Below are 21500 nucleotides of genomic sequence, written 5' to 3'. Positions count from 1 at the left end.
ACTGCTGTATTAACAGCTCCTTACACTCAGGCTTTTATTTTCAGAAGTCAGGTTCTGCTTGTGAGTCCAGCTAATGGGCAGCAGATCTCTTTTGGGTCATAGCCCCAGTGCCCTCCAACTCCTCCCTTACTATACGCCTTGCGGTATTACTGAATGTATACCAAGAAGATGCTGTCCATGCTTTACTTTTTCAGAGTTTCTTTTCAAACCATAGGGAAGTTTGAGGAGGTCAGCCTGAGATTGCATTTAATTACTTCTTCATTTAGGGAATGCTTGGGGAAGTGTTTAGGCAATTTAAGTACTGTTGCTGTCTACATTATCAGTCTCTCTGCTTCAGTTTCTTTCAGTACTGAATCAATCATTTTTGGACTCTTAGAGAAATTCTGCTATGTACCTTTTCTGGCAAAGATTGTTGAGAAGAAGGTTCCAAGTCACAATTACTGTCTGCCCATCTAAATGAGTTTCTTTTGTTTTGTTAATAGGTTCCAGTCTGTTTTCTATTCATCTCACAGCATCCGTATGCCCTTGTGTAGGTAATACCCTATGTTTATCTGAAGACCAAAGGTTTTTTCCCCCCCTTCTGCTGCTGTTGGACACCTCTGTGGAATCTGACACTGTTAACCTTGAAATTTTGTTACCACTATTAAAATGCTTTATTTGTCTATTCAGCATGACATTACCATAATTCAAATAATTGCTCTGTCCCCTGTATATTTAGTCCTGCTTACTACTACTTTTTCATCTTTTTCTTTTCTTCCCCAGTTCCTTCAAGGATCTGTTCTGGTGTGTCCTCCATACTTCCTTTTGGGAAATATTATTCATGCTTATGCAACCTGATGACACACAGATATTGTCAGCTGTGGCAGAACCTATTATAAGAGCTCTTATTTGTGTTGCTCACTTGGCACTTCCAATATCAAAGATTGGATATTGATAAAGCTTAAGTGAAATGTCTTTTGAATGAATTCTTATTGAGTGCCCATTCCCAGCAGAATATTTTTTTTACCTTTTTGGCAGTTTTCTTTGATGAGAGATGTATTTTGCCTGTTTTCATATTTTAAACTTAGTTTACTGCTCAGATGAACCAGACTGGAAAGATGCAATATTATTTAAGCGGGGTTATGACCTATGCTCTTCCAAAGAGATATTGAGATTCTTATACTTTAATTTATTATTGTTCATATGTGTAGATTCCCTAGTTGCTTCCTGAAGTATTGGAGCTTTTCTGGACTGTTCACCAGGGAATGATATACATTATTTTCATAGTGTGTGAGCCGCATTGGCCTCCTGCTACAGAGACAGACACGTATTTTTCACATCCAGCTGTGTGCAGCCTCAATCCACTCTATTTAAGAATTCTTAGCTCATTCTTCTCAGAGCATCCATTCAGCTCTGAGGAGCTGCTCAGTTTTTAGAGTCAAAGCTACATTGATGTTTGTCTTGAGTCAATAGCCAAAATTAAACACATTCTTGGAAAATACTTCATAATGCATTTCATAATGTTTCGTATTATTTTTTCCTCGTGCATTTCATAGTTTATTCCATTACATCTACTTGTATAGATCTCTGAAATGCTAACAGCTATCTCAGTTCGATTAATTGATGAATCCAACAAATTCAGATGCAAATAGAGAGCTGAAAGGTGTAAGTATCAAGGAGGGAGAATAATTGTTTAGCATGCTGCAAGGAGTATAAATAGACATAATAAGATGAAATTAAATTAAGAATGGAAAGCTTAGATTGAGTAAAAGGAAACATGTCACTATAGAACAGTCTCTCCAAGAGTGTGGTGGAATCTCTACTCCTTGAGTCTTTTAAAATTTTGATGTTGTTATAATATGTAATTGTTTATATTTTAAATATAGCAGTGCCTAGAGGCGTCAACAGAAATCAGGGATACACCATGCTAGGCACTCTACAGATAGACAGTAAGAGGCAGTTCCTGCCCAAAAGAGAATATACAAGATTGGTCCAAGCCCGAGGACAGGGCTTCCCAAATGTTTTCATAGTGTGAATCACACATTAAAGGACAGATCATATTCCGGTGAAATTCTCTCCAATTAAAAGTTGCAGTATGTAACTGCACAACACCTTTCAACAAACATAGCAATTCCTCAGGCAGGGTGGGTGGGGAAAGGAATTTTTCATGTCTGAATGGATTATGGTGAGGGAATGGGGGTGAGCAATTGCTACACTTACAAACTGCCTCTATCTCACACAAAATCTTTTGTTCCACATCCCCACAAAGCTCATTTCATTCCCCCACTCCATCCCTCACATCAACAAACTGATTTCACTCTCCCACAATCCATTTCCACTTTATCACTAAATCAAAGTATTTTATCCACCGTTTCACCAAGATTTTATTTACACAAATACCATTCGATGATCCTTTAACTCTGATATCTGGTGGTCCCACTTGCCCTAGACCCTGCCTCCTTCCCCTCACCCTACTTCTTCCCAGACTCAACACTCCAGCTCTCCAGCCTTCTCCTCACCCACAGCTCCATCCACTCAAGCCTGCTCCCAAACTTCACTCTGCTTCCTCCCACAGTGTCCTCAGTGACTTCCTACTCCCAGCCTAAGGCGCACTCTGAATCCCATTACTGCTGTCATGAAGCCCACTGGTTCTGCAGCTGATGGGGGGTTAGATGTGGGAAAAGGGAAAGGTGGGTCACTTTCTTTGGGTGGCAACTCCAGGGTAAGGAAGGAAGTGGCAACTTCTTTTATACAGCAGCACCCTCTGCTGGCAGTTTCTTCTTCCTTTAAGAGTGGTAGCCATGTTAGTCTGTATCAGCAAAAAGAATGAGGAGTACTTGTGACACCTTAGAGACTAACAAATTTATTTGAGCATGCCCTAAGGTATTGCCTCTGACAAGATGCCCCGAGCACACTCAGGCGAAACTTCCACCTTGCGCCCCCACCCCCCAGCAGCTCCCTGCCCCCACCCCCCACGGCAGCTCCCCCCTTGCCCAGAGGCACCCCCCACCGATGGCAGTTCCCCCCCCAGGGAGCCATGCAGCACCTCCCCACCTCAGCTCACCTCTGCTCCGCTTCCTCCCTGAGCACACAGCCCCCGCTCTAATTCTCCTCCCAGGCTTGCGGCGCCAAACAGTTGATTAGCGTTGCAAGCCTGGGAGGCAGGAGAAATGGAGCTGCAACCGCATGCTCGGGGAGGAACCGCTGTAAAAAAACCCAAAAACTGGGGGCACCGCTTTTTGGTGCCCCCAAATCTTGGCACCCTAGGCAACCGCCTAGTTTGCTTAATGGTAGCACCGACCCTGTAAGTACCCTTCATTCTTCTTCCTTTAATAGGCATCTTGTCAGAGGCAATAGCAGTATCACCAGCCTCATGACTCCAAAATTCACTAGAGAAACAAACAAAAGTCCAGCTAAACATCCAAACAACAACCCATGTGTGTGTTGTGAGAGAGAGAGAAATAAAACCAAAATGTGTTTTGGTGTCTGATGTTTGCTGTCTGATCTCCTCATAGAAAACAACCAGGTCCCATTGGTGTGTGATTTTTTTTTAACCTTGAGGATAGCAACCTTTCCCTTCTGACCCCTCTCCTATGGCTGTCCACAATTTTGCTCAACTTCTTCTGGTACAGTGCACCTCCCCTAACAGACCTGAATGCCCTAGAAGGCTTCAGAAGCAGCCCCCCGTCTCCAGCCTAGGTGAAGATGCTCCACTGGATGCAGGAATCCACTAGAGATGTCACAGAATCAGAAGTCTGCCTTAGATATGTTCCTCTGATGAATCATAGAATATCAGGGTTGGAAGGGACCATAGGAAGTCATCTAGTCCAACCCCCTGCTCAAAGCAGGACCAATCCCCAGACAGATTTTTGCCCCAGATCCTTAAATGGCCCCCTCAAAGATTGAACTCACAACCCTGGGTTTAGCAGGCCAATGCTCAAACCACTGAACGATCCCCAAAGCAGCAACTTGGAGTTCCATGCATACTTTCACTCCTTGGATTTAGCATTGTGCTCCGACGCCCAGTTTGGGAGAGAGGTGTTACTGTCCATATTTAGTTAAGATCTCCTCTCCGTGCATTCGCCTGATGGAACACATTCTGCTATCTGCAATCTCCCACAAAGTGGGAATACACAGAGGCCCACAAAGATGAAAGAGAGGTTACAAATCAGAAACTCTGAAAATTGGAAGAAGGTTTCTGAGGAGGTTGGCGTGTGAACTCCTTTATACAGAGTTAAGCTATGACATCACCCTTATTCAAGAATGCTACAGCAGATATGGATTTTCAAGGCAGTTCCTTTGTGAATACACAGAGGCAACCCTCAAAGAACAGTAGTTACGGGTAACTAAACTCTTTTTGCACACAGAGCCACCACAAGGATGCTCCCTGCACCCTGCATGTAGGATAGAGTTAGAACACAGAACAGATATATGGTGTATAGGCTCTCCACACAGGGGTGAATTTCACTGTTGGCAACAGAGAATCTGATGCAGAAATGGAGAGAATACACTAGAGAAAAAGATTGGAGGGGGTGATAGTAGAAATTAAGTGAATAAGAGCATGATATATTTTGCTGCTGCTGTTGCAAAAAGTCAAATGCTATACAGTGATATATAAAGAGAGAAGCAGTGAGTGGAAGACTAAAGAAAAAACTTTTGCTGTGCAACCATATTGCCACATAAAAGCTATGAGTCTATGTGGTGCTAAGGCCAGAACAGACCATTGAGACCTCCTGCACATCACAGGCCTCACGCACCTGCCCCACCCACTCCTGCAGTAGGTATATAATCTCTGGCTAAATTATGCAAGTCCTCAAATCTTGATTTAAAGACTTCAAGTTACAACGAATCCACATGGACCTTTGAATACTTTGCTTTAAAACAAACTGATTAATCTGAGACAATATAAAAAAAATCAAAAAGCATGAAAGGTTTAGGTAAGGTGACCTATGGAAGGTGGTAAAAAGGCCTGCATTAGTATCTGAGATAACAAGCAATTGTAAAGCCCTAACTGAAAGAAAAGTGGGGCAGTGAAATGCAGGTATATTGAGGCATAAGGCATAAAAATAGAGAAGTTAAAAACAAGACTAAACTATCACCCACATGATAACAGGGAAGGCCAATTGGCCAACGGACTAATGTGCCACACGAGTTTGTTAAGGCAGTCAGGGAAATAATGGATTTCTGCAGAAATCTATCTCCATGAAAGAGCACGGGCTAGATGACCTCAAAGGTCCAATCTTAATACCTTAAACATGAGTGGAAGGAACCACTATCAGTATGAATACCAGCTTTGAATGTGAGTTGAAATGGACTCTGTGTTCCTTTTTTAATTTAATTATTTTGAATGTAGAAAGAGACTTCTTTTCTGTGACAATATGACAGTCTGATCAAATTTTCATCATTTGTAATAGCTCCACCGTATCAGTATTCATTTTTGCTAATGCAGTAACAAAAAGTCGTAGCACACAGATTCCCACTAACAAATGTAACAGAGAGTCAATAATATGGGGAAATGTTTAAAATACAGTAGAATTCCCCGAACAGCATTTTTGACATTGATTTCCTGTCATGCCTAAGAACCTCTGCCTACAAAAGCAAATTCTACAGAAATTTTTTTGAACAACATCCCACTATTTAATTTGTAAAAGCTATAATGAATATATGTGTATTTCATGTCTTGCGAGGATGGACTAGACAAAAGGAGAATTTAATATGAGATGAAAGTTGATAGCACATAACTGGTCTAGCTGAAAACTGATTACTTGGCAGGGCTGATGCTTGTCTGCAGTGCAAACTATCAGCTATCACCATTAGGATGGCACAGAGTCATTTGTTATAAAACAAAGCTGTCTAGCTCCTTATTGAATGTTACAAAGCATACCAGGAAGGATGGAAGGATTTTCTATAACATGTCTTCATTACTCCAAAATTGGATCTTTACTCACAATGGAGAAGAAATATGTTTTCAAGCTATATTTGATTTTATCACAGGAAATCAATTCGTATCACATACATTTAAATGTTGGTAAATTACTCTACATGCTTATTTTTATTGTTTTTGGTTCAATTATATTGTTTTCTATATACAGTTATATGCTTCAGAATAGCTGTTGGTTAATGCATTTTGTAAGGGTAATGCTGAAAGATCCCATATGCAATGTAATCATTTTCTTATATAGTGGCCAAATGTGAGATAAGATACATCTTTTGAAAACTTGGAGGGGGGGGGAAGGGGGAAAGGAAAGTGAAGGGGTGGCAATATGACTTCTGGTGTAGCAAACAAAAGATTATTTTTCCAGAAGATTACCCAGGATAAGTATCTTATATTTGCATTGGCAGTGCGTCTGCTCATAACCCTCTTAGCAGACTGGATTTGTGCTTTTTCAGTGAAAATGATTTACATTTCAGTACATGTATTAGCTTTATTCTGATTCCTATAAACACACAAGAGATGGAGAGCTAAAACCAGAAGTGGTTTGTAAACAGATATTACAAGGGTACTCTTAATAAATGGCCCATATCCTACAAACATGCACTAGGTTAATTTTACTCACATGAGTAGTCCAATTGAAGCCCATGGGTCTACTCATGTGAGTAAAATTTAGCACGTGCAGAAATGTTTGCAGGATTAGGGATTTGTCACAAACCTTAAATGCAAGTCATTTTGCGGGGTTCCCTTATTCAATTTACCAAACTCATGATTTTTCATCAGAGATTATCAAATACAACTTGGACAGAGAAATATCTCAGAAAGATAAATGTATGGATAGGGTGTTTAAGTACATAAAACACTGGGACAAATGATCAAATCTTTATGCATCAACTTGCATACCTAAAAAGGTTTTTAGAGTCTCAAAGATATTCTCAAAAACGGCTGGGCAAGGAATTAAATGCATATAGCTTTTTGAAAGGAGGGTACACATTTAGGATAACTGATGATATTTTACATTGTGCCAAAACTGTTTTTTAAAAAAGGGTAGCTGGTTTGTAGCATTTCACTCAGACAGTGAAGGTAATGAAAAAAGCAGAAAGTAAATTGTTAAAAATCGTATTACTGAAATATTTGTTCAGAGGGGGAAAAACCTACAGACTCACTTAATACATGAAGCAATGTCAGAGAAATAATAGGAATACACTTCTTTGGTAAATTGCAGAGATTAAATTTCCATTAAAATGCCATTATTTCTTTCAGTGTAACAGGATAGTAATTAGAATAGTTGCTAGAGTAGTTTCTCTTGTTACATTTACTGAGACTTCACTGGACAGAGAAAACCTTTGATATCAGGGGCTTCTGTGCCACTGAATACGCACATTTTACCTCATCATATAAAGAGATCAGGTAAAATTCATGTGGCAGCTGGTAAAGCTTTAGGGTGTGTGCAGATATTGTCGATCCTTAGTTCAGTTTCCCAAGCAAAAGGATATGAACAAGAACATTTATCCCCTTCTGGTTTTGCAGGAGTATTATTCATTTTCACAAATGCAGAATGGAAAGTATTGTAGGACAGCAGACATTGCACATTACCTCATTTATTGGTGCCATATGAAAATATTACACCCCTGCTGATATCTGTTAGTAGCCATTTTTTAAATAAAATCTTGCCCTTATATTCTATGCTAGTTGTGCATGGACCACTCCTCTTGGTTCTGTGGTCTCAGAGAATGAGTGTAGAATATTGTATGCATTGTAGTTTATGAATGTCCACAGTTTTTTTATGCTTCCTATGTAATCTGTTGCAGATGTATGTGGGAAACATTTTCTATTTATAATACTATATTGCTGAGACCAAACAAATGAGAAATAGCAAATTCGTCATGTATTAGTAGGAAAACTTGGCATGCCAACATATTACCCAAGGGAATTTACCTTGTCATGCAGGAGAATGCTGACTGAACAACCTGGTGAGGAAGGCAGTAAAGTTCAGTGGTAGCACTCAATCAGGATAGACCAAGAGGATATCAAGAAACTGATGATAAATGGGCACAAAAATCCAGCATGGCAATTATTTCCAGTTGATTGAATTAGTCTTCTAACATCAGAAAAGCTGAGTCAGTCTATGAAGGGACACTTTGATGTTTGTATACAGGGTTGATCCTGTCCTACCTTATGTGGTATATGTTGATATTTATCTTGAATAATAAGTTGGTATTGTGTGGCTGTGGAATCATTTGGCTGCCACGAAACATGGAGCAAGAGATCTTCTTGAACAAGAGGTATTTGTTAACCAGAAGAGTAACCAATTATAAACACTTCAAAAAGAGACTTTCCAGCAACATCCCAGCTCAGCTCTCTGTTGTTTATCAGAGACCGCATCTTGTATGGAACCCTGTACAGCACACAGAGACATCTAGTGATTGAATTATATATTGCAAGTAAACCTATCATACCAGCTACTTCAGGTTGGAAAACAAGAAATCCATTTCATGAAAAATGTCAAGATTTCACAATTTTTTTTGTTTGCATCAGAACAAAAACTAAACCTTTTGAATTTTTTTCATGAAGAGGGAGAGCAACATATCCCAGAGCAGTCAATAGCCAAGTAATTAGACCACTCATGAGGAATGTGGGAGACCCAGTCTCAAGTCTCAAATTCCTAACCAGCTCTATTTAGAGCACAAAGTATAAGTAATGCCCACAGGAGAGTTCACATTTACCATGCTGGAATGGAGTGAGGGAGATGTGACTTATCATAAAATTATCTCACACTGGTGTAAATAAGAATACTGCTGTACACAGTCCAAATAAAATTTAACATAAAGACCTTGGAATAAGGCAGTCATATGGAAAAATAGCCGAAGTACTCTCCTGTTATGTAACATTTATTAAAAACTAACAAAAACAAATCAGTGTAGTGTAGATTTGCCCAAAGAAACAAACATCAGCTTCAGTCACATGCAACAGGTTTGCTGAGCTGAGTAACAGCAGCAAAGCCACTTGTAGCTGCTCAATTTTGCCCTCACCAGGAGGTGACCCTACAATCAATAGAAAGAATTTTAGATAATATTGATACTTTTAAACGAAAAATGACAGAGTGCCTATCATGGTTGGCTGAACTTTAATACATTTCCCAGGATTTATATGCCTCCTTTGGCTACAAAAAAATATTCCCTGACAGATCATCTTCAGTCTGTTGGAAATGTCATTTGACTCTGGGGACATGATACTTTCTAGGCTTGCCAGTTACTTTTAAATCATTGCTGTAATGTTTTCCTATACAATTTCTCTCAAGGAGTGAAACCAAAATCCTGTCTTTGAACATTTTCTCTCTCTCGATCACTTTCTCTAATCAGCTGGATGTTCAGGTATCTTCTTCTGCTTAGCAATTCTCAGAGCATAAATTGTATCTTATTTTTCCAGAAAAGATGGAGGGTATAGTAAGTATCTTTACATAACTCTAAAATAACTTCTCTTGGGCGCAGACAGATTACCTGCATTCACTAGCGATGATCCGATCCAGATGCCTTTGTCATACAGCCTCTCTGTCAGTCTTATCCACTTGTGGAATGATGTGAAATGTTGGGAGTTATGCACATTTCATAGCTGTAGACACAGAAACCAGGTGTGTTGTGAAAATATTTTTCTGTTTGGCTTTAACCTACTTATCAGTATTTCTAAAAGTTTAATGGTTAAAAGTCAAGAATTATAGTAAACAAATAATAGCAACCCAACATGTTGTTAATAATTTATATGCCCTAGATACTTTCACCTAAAATGGCAATTTTCCTTTTATATATATTAAACCAGTATGTGTTTGCTACAGACATAGATGGGAATGACTGTGGTGTACTAGTCTCCCATTTAAAAAGTTTTAAAATGCCAAATTGTAAATTAGTGCAGCTCCTTTAACTTCAGTGGAGTTAAACCATTGTACATCACCACAGATTCAGGCCCAATACAATTATACAAAAACAAGAATGACTATAGTGGCCCCCAGGAGGCAATATGATTATTCAGGTGCATTACATATTATTGGCCAGACAAATAACCTTGAGGAACTCAAGAGGGACCCTGACAATTGAGCAGCATGATAGACTCATAAACACATACATATTAAGGTATGACGGGACTGTTGTCATCATCTAGTCTGATCTTCTCCATATTGCAGGCCACAGAATCTCACCCATCCACTCCTGTAATAGGCCCATAACCTCTGGCTTAGTTACTGAAGTCCTCAAATCATGGTTTAAAGACTCCAAGTTACACAGAATCCACCATTTACTCTGATTTAAACCAGCAAGTGACCCCTGCCCCATGCTGCAGAGGAAGATGAAAAAAACTCCAGGGGCTCTGCCAATCTGACCTGGGGGAAATTCCTTTCTGACCCCAAATATGGTGATCAATTGAATTCTGAGCATGTGGGCAGGCAGCTGGGAAAAAAATTCTCTGGTAACTTGGAGCCCTCCCAATCTACTGCACCAGCTCTGGCCATTGGGGATTTTCATTGCCAACAGTCACAGATGGGCTACATGCCACTGTAGGCAACATCATACCATCCCCTCAATACAATTATCAAGCTTAGCCATGAAACAAGTTAGGTTTTTTGTCCCCACTGCTCCCCTTGAAAGTAGGGTTGCCAACTGTCTAATGTCACAAACCCAAACACCCTTGCCCCACCCATTCCCTGAGGCAACACCTCTTCTCCAAGGCCCCACACCCTCCCTCCATCACTCGCTCTCCCTCACCATTACTCACTTTCACCGGGCTGGGGCAGGGGTTAGGGTGCAGGAGGGAGTGCAGGCTCTGGGCTGGAGCTGAGGGGTTTGGAGTATGGGAGGGGGCCCCGGGCTGAGCCTGGACCAGAGGGTTGGGGTGCAGGAGGGGTGCAGGCTCTGGGAGCCTGCCTTAGCCCCACTGCGCCCCTGGACTTTTAGTGCCTAAAATCTCTAGGTTTGGCTTCAGTAGCCTCCGGGAGATAGAGCACAAATCCAGGAGATTCCCAGCAAAACGGGGAGGGTTGGTAACCCTAGCTGGAAGGCTATTTCAGAATTTCACTCATAAGAACATAAGAATGGCCATATTGGGTCAGACCAAAGGGCCATCTAGCCCAGTAGCCTGTCTTCTGACAGTGGCCAATGCCAGGTGACCCAAAGGGAATGAACAGAAAAGGTAATCATCAAGTGATCCATTTCTTGTTGCTCATTCCCAGCTTCTGGCAAACAGAGGCTAGGGACACCATTCCTACCCACCCTGGCTAATAGCCATTGATGGACCTATCCTCCATGAATTTATCTAGTTCTTTTCTGAACTTTGTTATATTCTTGGCCTTCACAACATCCTCTGGCAAGGAGTTCTACAGCTTGACTGTGCGTTATGTGAAAAAAATACTTGTTTTAAACCTATTAATGTCATTTGGTGGCCCCTAGCTATTGTGTTATGAGAAGGAGTAAATAACACTTCCTTATTTACTTTCTCCACACCAGTGATGATATTATAGACCACAATCATATCCACCCTTAGTCTTCTCTTTTCCAAGATGAAAAGTCCCAGGATTATTATCTCTTCTAGGGTGATCAGATGTCCCGATTTTATAGGGACAGTCCCAAGTTTTGGGTCTTTTTCTTATATAGGCTCCTATTACCCCCCAGTCCCAATTTTTCCCACTTGCTGTCTGGTCACCCTAATCTCTTCTCATACTGGAGCTCTCCCATATCCCTGATCATTTTTGTTGCTCTTTTCTGAATCTTTTCCAAATCCAATATCTTTTTTGAAATGGGATGACAACATCTGCACGCAGTATTCAAGATGTGAGCGTACCATGGATTTATATAAAGGCAACATGATATTTTCTGTCTTATTATCTCATTCTGTTCACTTTTTTGGCTGCCACTGCACATTGAGTGGATGTTGTTATCAGGTCTGCCTAGCTGAGAGCCAACTAACAGCCTGACAGGGATAAGGAAAAATGCTTTATTCTGCAGAAAAAGGAGAGCCTGTACCTTGGTACAAAAGACTCTGTCTTACACAAATTTCACAAACCTTTATACACATTCAGACAAAGACCCTTGCGTGTTAATACTTGATTGGTACGTGTAAAATCTCATGTTCCCCTTATTTGGGTAGTACTGACTAGTTTGGAGCAGGATCTTCCTGCTCTGAGGCAGAGGAAAAGAGAGAGTGCAAAAATTCAGGCTACTGTGTCCATGAGCAGTACTCACTCCCACCCTACTGGCCGCTTGTAATCTATTAAGGGAGGTCAGCCAGCTTTCACAATCCCCCCTTCGAGCCTGGCAAGCCCAGATTGCCAGGCCCGTTACGTAATTTACGATCAAGCTGAAGAGACAGGTACTGAGTTGTCTTACGGACAGCAGATCTTTTGGTTACACCATCCTACAGACATTTTGTGTATTGAATTACTATTCAAACAATACATAGGAAGAACAGACAACAAATAATCCATTTAACAATTGTACAGAAAAGGCCAGTAAACCATGACTCAAGGTCTGGGAGAAGGTCCTCAAAATTAAAGGTGTGATCAAGAGATACAGCATGAAAAACAACAGCAGCGTTCTTAATATCCTATAAATCCTATTCAATTAAGCCAGAATGATTAACATAAAAACAGCATTTTTCCCCGATGCGAGCACAAGCCCCCTCTTTGCATTCATAGCATCTAGCACACGTCTATTTTGCAAAGCAACTTCTGCTACTTCATCAATCTCTCATTGTAACTTTTGAAAAGCATCTATTAATGCATTAGCTGCTTTCTTAAGCCCTGCAGAACTATTTACAACTGCTCTCTCTAGTTCAGCTACCCCCAACTCAGGAATGATTGCATGGACAAAAGAATGGAATCCTGTTTTCTGACAACTAAGGGATTGGGGCACTAACTATAAATCAGTTAGGTATACCTGGTGGTCTAATTTCCCAGATGTCTTGGTGAATAATCCAGTACCACATGCATCCTCCCCATGGACCCGTCAGGATTCGGTATGTGGAAGCGCACACGCCCCTAACTGGTCCAAATGCTTGGAAGGAGCACTGTGAATGTCCACACTTCCACTCAGAAAGTGTCCAAATATGTCTCCATGACCACAGATCAGATGGTACTCCTGATGTGTCTGTAAGGGCAGTGGGCCAAGTCTGGTGCTCAAGATCACTCCGAATGGCCATCACCTGGTCATTCAGGAAATCCTGAATTTCTCGCTGAACCGCCCCTTCCATGGGCATCAACTTGTTCCACTACCAGTTTAGCTAGGAGGGTGGGCTTCTCAACTAGCCCCCACCCTTCCTGGTCTCTTCCCTTAAACATTCTTACTCACAAGACTACCCGAGTCCTCCCTCGTGAGGCTTGTCACCTGGGCAAAAACGCATGGTCCATTGGCGTTTAACTATTCAATTTCCTCTTGACATTCCTTTCTGAACACCAGGTAAAGGCCATTTACTTAACATATAATCCAAACCCCTTTAGAGGGTTTACCCAGAGACCCACTCATCTGTCTGCTGACACTGAAACAGAAAAGAGAATTACACAGAGAACATAGGGAATTACAGTATAATCCAGGTTTTTCTACTTCTATTACACTGACCGCTACAGGGGGCGTGACAGAAGGATCTCAATTCGACCTCAGAGCTTCCTCGCACGCATGGCTTCCACTCCGAGGAATTATGAACGAGAGGTTCAGTTCCGCCCACACTCCTAACGCCCAAATGTATACAGAGCAGAAAAACAGTAACCGGTTAAACAGAACACAACCAGAACCAGATAACCAGATAAGAGGCCCGCCTCTAACCAGAACCAGATAGTATTTCCTTATCCTATTAGGGCTCACCTTATTGAATCACAAACCCCAGGGGCTGCGGTGAAGTGAGGAAGAGGGGTTAAGCACCCCAGTGGCGCCGCTCCTAGTTCGCCGCAGCCGTCTGGAGTCCAATGTCTGAGCTAGGAGAGTCCCGGCGGAGTCGCCAGAAACTGTTACTGAAATATCGGGTCTGCCTAGCTGAGAGCCAATTAACAGCCTGACAGGGATAGGGAAAAATGCTTTATTCTGCAGAAAAAGGAGAGCCTGTACCTTGGTACAAAAGACTCTGTCTTACACAAATTTCACAAACCTTTATACACATTCAGACAGAGACCCTTGCGTGTTAATACTTGATTGGTAAGTGTAAAATCTCATGTTCCCCTTATCTGGGTAGTACTGACTGGTTTGGAGCAGGATCTTCCTGCTTTGAGGCAGAGGAAAAGAGAGAGTGCAAAAATTCAGGCTACTGTGTCCATGAGCAGTACTCACCCCCACCCTACTGGCCGCTTGTAATCTGTTAAGGGGGGTCAGCCAGCTTTCACAATGTTTTCAGAGAACTATCCACAAAGACTCCAAGAGCCCTTTCTTGAGTGGTCACAGCTAATTTGACCCCATTCATTTTATATGTATAGTTGGGATTGTGTTTTACAATGTGCATTACTTTGCATTTATCAGCATTGAATTTCCTCTGCCATTTGGTTGCCCAGTCACCCAGTTTTGAGAGATCTTTTTGTAGCTCTTTGCAGTCTGCCTGGGATGTAACTATCTTGAGTAGTTTTGTATCATCTGCAAATTTTGCCACCTCACTGCTTACCCCTTTTTCTAGATCATTTATCAATATGTTGAATAGGACCAGTCCCAGTACAGACCCCTGGGGGACATCAGTATTTGCTTCTCTCCATTCTGAAAACTGACCATATATTCCTACCCTTTGTATCCTATCCTTTAACCAGTTACCAATCCACGAGAGAACCTTCCCTCTTATCCCATGACTGCTTACTTTGCTTAAGAGCCTTTGGTGAGGGACCTTGCAAAGGCTTTCGGAAAATCTAAATACACTATATCCACTAGATCTCCCTTGTCCACATGCTTGTTGAGTCCCTCAAAGAATTATACTAGATTGGCGAGTCATGATTTCCCTTTACAAAAAAACATGTTGACTATGCCCCAACAAATTATGTTCATCTATGTGTCTGACAATTTTGTTCTTTACTATAGTTTCAACCAGTTTGCCTAGTACTGAAGTCAGGCTTACCTGCTAATAATTACCGGGGTCACCTCTCGAGCTCTTTTAAAAAATTGGCATCACATTAGCTATCCTCCAGTCATTTGGTACAGAAGCTGATTTAAATGATAGGCTACAGATGACAGTTAGTAGTACTGCAATTTCACATTTGAGTTCCTTCAGAACTCTTGAGTGAATACCATCTGGTCCTGGAGACTTATCACTGTTTATCAATTTGTTCCAAAATATCCTCTAATGACACCCCAATCTGGGACAGTTCCTCACATCTGTCACCTAAAAAGAATGGCTCAGGTTTGGGAATCTCCCTCACATCCTCATCTGTGAAGACCAATGCAAAGAATTCATTTAGTTTCTTCACAGTGGCCTTATTGTCCTTGAATGCTCCTTTAGCATCTCAATCATCCAGTGGCCCCAGCAATGGTTTAGCAGGCTTCCTGCTTCTGATGTACTTAAACATTTTTTGCTATTACTTTTTGAGTCTTTGGCTAGCCGTTCAAATTCTTTTATGGCCTTCCTAATTATATTTTTACACTTCATTTGCAAGAGTTTATGCTCCTTTCTATTTTCCTCATTAGGATTTAACTTCCACTTATTAAAGGATGCCTTTGTGCCTCTCACTGCTCCTTTTACTTTGTTGTTTAGCTGTGGTGGCTCTTTTTTGGCTCTCTTACTATATTTTTTAATTTGGGGTATATATTTAAGTTGAGCCTGTAATTATAGTATCTTTAAAAAGTTTCCATGCAGCTTGCAGGGATTTTACTTTTGGGGCTGTACCTTTTAATTTTTGTTTAACTTCCTCGTTTTTGTGTAGTTCCCCTTTCTGAAATTAAATGCAACAGTGTTGGGGAGCTGTGGTGTTCTCCCTGCCACAGGGATGTTAAATTTAATTATATTCTGGTCACTATTACCAAGTGGTCCAGCTATATTCATCTCTTGGACCTGATCCTGTGCTCCACTCAGGTCTGGCTTTAGGAACTGCAGGGCCCGATTCAAATATCCAGTTGTGGTCCGGCTCTTCAGTGGCACTTCAGTGGTGAGGGGTCCTTCGCTCGCTCCAGGTCTTCCACAGCACTGAAAGACCTCCTGCCACCGAAATGCCATGGAAGACCTGGAGTGAGTGAAGGACCCCCCCACCCCCCCCCGCTGCCGAAGTGCCACCAAAGACCTGGATCGGTGGTGGGTGAGTAAAATATATTAAAAAATTAAAAAGGCATGTAAGGCGCAGGGCCTGATTCTGGGGAATTGGCCTAAAGCCAGCCCTGGCTCCACTTAGGACTAAATCAAGAATTGCCTCTCCTCTTGTGGGTTCCAGAGCTAGCTGATCCAAGAAGCAGTCATTTAAGCTGCCAAGAAACTTTATCTCTGCATCTCTTCCTGAGGTGATATGTACCTAGTCAATATGAGGATTGTTGAAATCCCCCATTGTTATTGAGTTTATTTTATTAGCCTCTCTAATTACTAATTACTAATTTCTATTACTCCAGTTTTCAAGGTCCTCCATATATTCTTGTGTGATACCCTGTCCTCCTCTATATTGGCAATACCTCCCAAATTTGTGTTATCCACAAATTTTATTAGCACACTCCACTTTTTGTGCCAGGAACATGGATGAAAATATTCAATAAGATTGGTCCCAGGACTGATCCCTGAGGAACTCCACTAGAAAGAAACTTCCCTCCTGCCTTCTGCTGAATGAAATTCATTGTTGATATATACAAGCCAATGAACACTAGATTCAATAATTTGAACTAATTTGGCCTGTGCTCCTGGGCCCCGGCCAATTGGGGGCCCCTGGAAAAATGGGTGCCTCCGTGCCCCAACCTGCTCCACCTGCCCGCCCATCCGGTGTTCCAGCTGGGGAGCAGGGCCGGGGCTTGCCCCGCTGCACCCATCTGGCACTCCTGCCAGGAAGTGGGCTCTGGGTGCAGGGGCTTCCCTGCTCTGCCCGCCCAGTGGGGTCCTATCAGGGTGTGGGGGCTTTCCCCACTCGACCGGCCCAGCGCTCTTGATGGGGAGCAGGGTCAGGTGCTGGGGCTTCCCCCTGCTCCCTGGCAGGACCCCTGGGTGGGTGAAGCATGGCAAGTTCCCGTGTCCTGACCCTGCTGCCCGGCAGGAGCACTGGGGGAGAATGGGGAGGTGGGGGAGCCTGTAGGTGGAAGTGGTAGGGATGAGCCCCCCACTTGCTCCAGCCCAGGGTCCCACAGAAAGGTAATCTGCCTCTGCATGTTGGTTACCTTCTACAGATCTGAAGAAGAGCTCCGTGAAGCTCGAAAGTTTGTTCCTTCCCCTAGCAAAAACTGTTGTGATAAAAGCTATCACTTCACCTACTTTGTCTTTCTAAATATGCATATGTTAATTATATGGCATTGACTGTAGTTCCACTCTAAAAAGTGACTATGGAAAACCAGAAGTTTCTTATTTCTTACTGTTCTCTGTGTATTCAGACTCTCAGCTACTTGTCTTAGTTACTGAAATAAGTTTCTACTGTTTATTACTTCAGAGCCAATATGACCAACAGGGAGCTGTGTTTTTTCATTAAGTTCCAATCACCTTTGCCTGTGCAAACCTACTGAAGATAGTGCTACTGCATGGGTGTCACTAGGGGCTTAATTTACCTTGCAAAACCTTTATTATTGATGATGATGAATCAGAAGTGAAAAACTTGTATGGCTGGCAGATCCCAAGGTGAGTTTACAAGGCTTACAATTCTGTGTGTGTGTGGGGGGGTATTTTTATTTGTAAACAGATCTGGAAAACTATTGACACATCATACATGTGGAGCTCAACTATGCCATTTTTACTCAAGTTTTTGAAGTAGAAATGATTTTTTAATAGACATAAGACTTTGGAAGTATTATTTTTGCCACTAGAGGGCTCCAATTTTTCTTCATTAGTTCAAAAGAGATAGTGGAAGAATGAAAGTTTTTTTTTTAAATTGAAGGGATGTAAATTGTAAACCTATCTGGGTGTAAATTAATCCCCAGTTGAATATAACAACTTTAAAATTAAAAAAGTGTGACCATTACCTTAGACCACGATCTTGGATTTACAGCTTCATGAAAATGAGACTTAGTTATATAGCACTTCTTAAATAAAAATGCTAAAGAAAAACTGAAAAACAAGAGTTTTCCTGCATTGAGCTATACAGGTACTAGAGTGATTATGTCTATACAAAGCCACACAAAGAATAGCTTCCTGCATTTGTCTTCAGCTGGTGCCTCATCAGAGATACTAGGATTTTATCAATGTTATTGCTTTCATTTGGGAAATCTGACAGGTTTAGAATCAGAAGGAATGTTTTTTGTTTAAAAGTGATATTTTTACTGTAGGTCACATTTTGGGCCAGTCAACAATCATAGTACCTCTTTTAAGTATTAACATCTATTGTAGAAAAAGTAGCTGTCTTCTACCCATCTTAAATCCTTTATGCAGGAATTCCCTGCATGACTACAACTCCTTCGATCCTCAAAGTACTTTACAGATATTAACAAATTAAATCCCTCAACATTCCTGTGAAGTAACCAATTATTATACCTATTATGCTGGGAGGGAAATTGTTATATTCCTGGAGCCAGCAGAGAAAGAGGTAGACACAGATACACAGAGGGAGTTAATGAAAACGAAGCTGCCTGCTCTGGTGGCTTCATGGTTCTGGCTGCAACTGAAACTAACACAAGAATGAGGCTTTGCTGTGGGGAGGGAGGAAAGTACAGAGCCCCCTGAACATTTAAAGGGACATGCCGTCACAGAAATAAGCACAGAGAGTCTCAATGACCTGCTTAAGGTCACACAGGAATATTTCAGAGGTAGAACGATCAGATATAAGGTGACCCAAACTAAACACAGTATCCCAAGTGAGTGCATACCAGTGAGTTACATCAAAGCATTATGTTTTCAGAATTATTTTCTAGTCTATTCTGCATACTTCATAACAGTTAAATTTTTTGACTGCCACTGCACACAGAGAAAAGATTTCCATTGAGATGTGTAACAAGTTGGACTCACCACCGCAGTGCCTCCTGCTGGTTTTTCTGGGAATTAGCTGTGTCCAGCTCTGGAGTGCCCTTTTCAGGTGGTGTCTGTGGGGGCCCATGTCACTCCCAGACTGTGGCGTCCCCTTCAGGGCACGGTCCTCTGGCTGTGCCCCATCTCCATTGTCTTCCCCCCTTCCGGGGGAGCCAGCAGTCCTTCGCCTGGCTCCTTGCCGCAGTGGCAAACTAGAGACCATAGTCTAGCCCCTCCCTCAGGGCAAGCTACCGTCCTTTGGCTCAAACCTGCACTCAGGTGGAGCTGCAAATAGTCAATCAGGCTAGCCTCTGATTCAGAGTGGGGCAGTAAACAAAAAGTCTCTCATTTCCACCTGTACTCAGGTGGGGCTGCAGGCAGTTAATAAGCCCAGGCTCTGGTTCAGAGTGGGGTGGGAAACAAAGTTATTCAGCTCCAACTTGCACTCAGGTGGGGCTGCTCGCAATTAATGAGCCTAAGCTCTGGTTCAGAGCTGGGCAGGAAACAAAAAGTCTCTCAGCTTGGGCCTGTACCAAAAGTCAAGTACCTCAGGTTTTCCTTCAGCTAGCCTGAGGGAGGAGGAGACTGCCACCCACCTCTTGGGTGGCAGGGGGAATGCAGGCCCTCCCACTCCACTGCATCCCAGCCCAGGGTCCTAAGGGTGGCAGAAGGGTCTGCCACCACATCAGCAGGGATCCAAGCCGCAACACGCTGACTCACTCTCTTCCAGCATTGCAGCCAAATGGGATCTACTACCCCTGGGCCACTTCCACACTCCCTCTCCACAGGTACCTGCTGGTCTGGTGAGGTAAGGTGATCTGCAGGGGCATTAGCTGCTAGCAGAAGTTCTGCCAGGGTAGGGCCAGATGGCGGTCCGGGCTAGCTGTCTGTCTTCTGCGGGGTTAGGTCGTCTAGTGGTCCAGGACAGTCATCTGCTTCCTGTGGGGCTGGGTTGTCCAGGAGTCCGGGTGGCCCAAGTCAGTCGTCTGCTTCCCTTAGGGTAGGATCAGGTCAGTCCAGGTCCAGGACAGTCATCTGCACTCTGCGAGCCTACTGCTATCTCCCAGTGTGAGAGCTCAGGGAAGCATCTGTCCCCTCCAATGGCTGGGCCCACACTGAGCTTCCGGGTCCTGCCTTTATACTTCTGGCCACGCCCCTTGGCTTATGGAGGTTAGAACTAGGGGATAGGACTCTGCCCATGAGGGGGGTGCAGCCGCCAGCTTCCTCTGTGTCTGGGGAGGGCCAGTCCACCTCACTACAAGAACCAACAATAAGACTCTGATCTTTTTCTTGAGTGACTACCATTATTCTTTTAGAACCCAGAAATGTGTATAAGGAATTCACACAGGCTATAGGAGACTGTTACACAAAATGTATCAGTACAGAGTCTTAAGTGCATGTACAGTTACATAAAAATATATGCATATTTAAAAGTGAACTCTAGACTTATTAAAATCCTTCACCCTGCAAAACCATCCAAACAATTATAGGAGTTGAAATGTGCCCTAAAATTAAACAAACTCTGCCTCTGTCAGACAAAGGCAGGAAACAGAGTTCCAGAGTCAGGGGCATGTCACAAAAACATGTTTTTGAGGGTTTCCAGAGGGAAATATATAATAATCCAGGTCTCTGTTATATGCATGATGATTCTGTTTGATTGCAAGAACAGAAAAGTACAGACAAAATATCAGTATAGTGTGCACATACATGCCTACAAACCAACGCCTTGTCTGAAAGCTGATCACTAATGAGTGTCCTTTCAATGCAAAAGAATGGTGATACCGTATTACTTCCTAATGGAATCTGTAACTTTTAGTAATATTACATGCTGCATTGGTTTTACACATTAAAGATTTCAGATGATACAAGATAGTCTACATTGCCTCAAGGAACTGTGTCCTCATGGAAGCTAGTGAATTTGTATGCTGCTGCTGGATTATAGGACTTGTTATTAGTTGCCAGCATGTACATTAATATTGCCTTTTCTAAATGCATGCTGTTTCATATGCTAGTGCTAAAAGCAATTTAAATTATTATATCATATAGTATTGATTTTCATTTGAAAATGCATATAAAACAATGGGCACCCAATGTTTAATATTCAGTTAAATTGATTCAAAACCTGAACCACCCTCGTTTTGCCCATTTCTAATTTGATGTATAAAAACCAGATCCGCTATTGAAGATTCGTTTTTCAGCCCTTTAACATCATGCTGTTTGTGTCTATACATGTTTGTTCTCCAGATTACTGAGTTTATAGCAGTGGCTTCTTAGCAACCCCAAAGCAGAAACTTCCTCTGTTATCACAAACAGTGGTTTAGCTCAGTAGCAAGACAACAGCCCAGATTTGGTTAGATTTGTATAATGGATACAGTAGCTCCATCACAGTTTAAAGTACTTTAATTATAAGGTCTCATTTTCCAAGGATTTATAACACAATTTATAAAATTTTTCATATTTTTGTCTACATTTTTCTAGCTTTGGGTTATTTATTTATTTGTTGTAAATAGTCAACAATTAGCTCAAA

Source organism: Gopherus flavomarginatus, chromosome 4 (assembly GCF_025201925.1).
Source record: "Gopherus flavomarginatus isolate rGopFla2 chromosome 4, rGopFla2.mat.asm, whole genome shotgun sequence".
NCBI classification, from domain to species: Eukaryota; Metazoa; Chordata; order Testudines; family Testudinidae; genus Gopherus; species Gopherus flavomarginatus.
Note: the sequence above shows the minus strand (reverse complement) of the source record.